The 838-nt window shown below is 46.3% G+C and overlaps 1 protein-coding gene across 1 annotated transcript in view; it reads right to left on the bottom strand.

Moving 5' to 3' along the window:
* Positions 1-838, bottom strand: part of SLC5A9 (solute carrier family 5 member 9) — a 30765-nt gene that overhangs the window by 1932 nt on the left and 27995 nt on the right. The gene's annotated exons all lie outside the window — the stretch shown is intronic.

Raw genomic sequence — 838 nt, forward strand, 5'->3', positions numbered from 1 at the left:
GAAAGAGCATGATCTCATCCAGGCAGGAGGAAGCATTTGAACCAGACTGCTGCACCAACGATTGGGAAGGGCATTGGGCTGGAAGTCAGGACCTCGCCTGTCAGGGCCAGCTCTGCCCTCAGCTGACTGCGAGGCCACATGTGAATCACTGCTTCTCTGAACTGAGGTCCTTTGTCTCTCAAGTGACACATGCCCTGTTCTCCTCCAAGTTGTTTGGAGCATCAGATGAGAATGCAGATTTTGCAGCACTTAAAGAGTTACCAGTGCTGGAGGAAGGAGAGAGTTTCTGGGGAATATAACATTCTAAATGTGCAGGAAACGCCCCGATGCATACACAGGCTCTCCAGTGCACAGGAAGGGCCCACTCTGAGGTTAGAGGTCACAAGTCACTACAAACTAAATTTAAACCAAGCCAGCAAGGAAGTAAATGTTTTTAGATTTTTTAAAAATTAGAAGTAGCATGTTATAAATAAAAATATAAAAGGTCTTTCATTGAGACGGAAAGGAATTACTGGGAATGAGTGCTTTACTATCTTAATGGTTTTGGGGCATGGCATGGTTAAGGTCTATGCAACCTCAGACCATCAGAGGTGCAAAGACCCTGGACACCATCTAGTCTGGCTCCCTCATTGTAACCAGGAGAGAAAATGCTCAGAAAAGGGAAGAGAATAATTTTAGGTCACATAACCTCAGAGCTGCACTAAGAACAATAATATGAATTCAGTGTTTTGTTATACAGGCTTTATCATTTTATGAACTGTTCTAAACATTCTCTTTGATTGTCGAGCCGCGCGGGGCGCCCGGCGGAAGCCGCGCGGGGCGCGGGAGCTCATGCCCC

The sequence above is a fragment of the Tupaia chinensis genome, unplaced genomic scaffold (genome assembly GCF_000334495.1).
Source record: "Tupaia chinensis unplaced genomic scaffold, TupChi_1.0 Scaffold000207_1, whole genome shotgun sequence".
In the NCBI taxonomy this organism is placed as follows: Eukaryota; Metazoa; Chordata; class Mammalia; order Scandentia; family Tupaiidae; genus Tupaia; species Tupaia belangeri.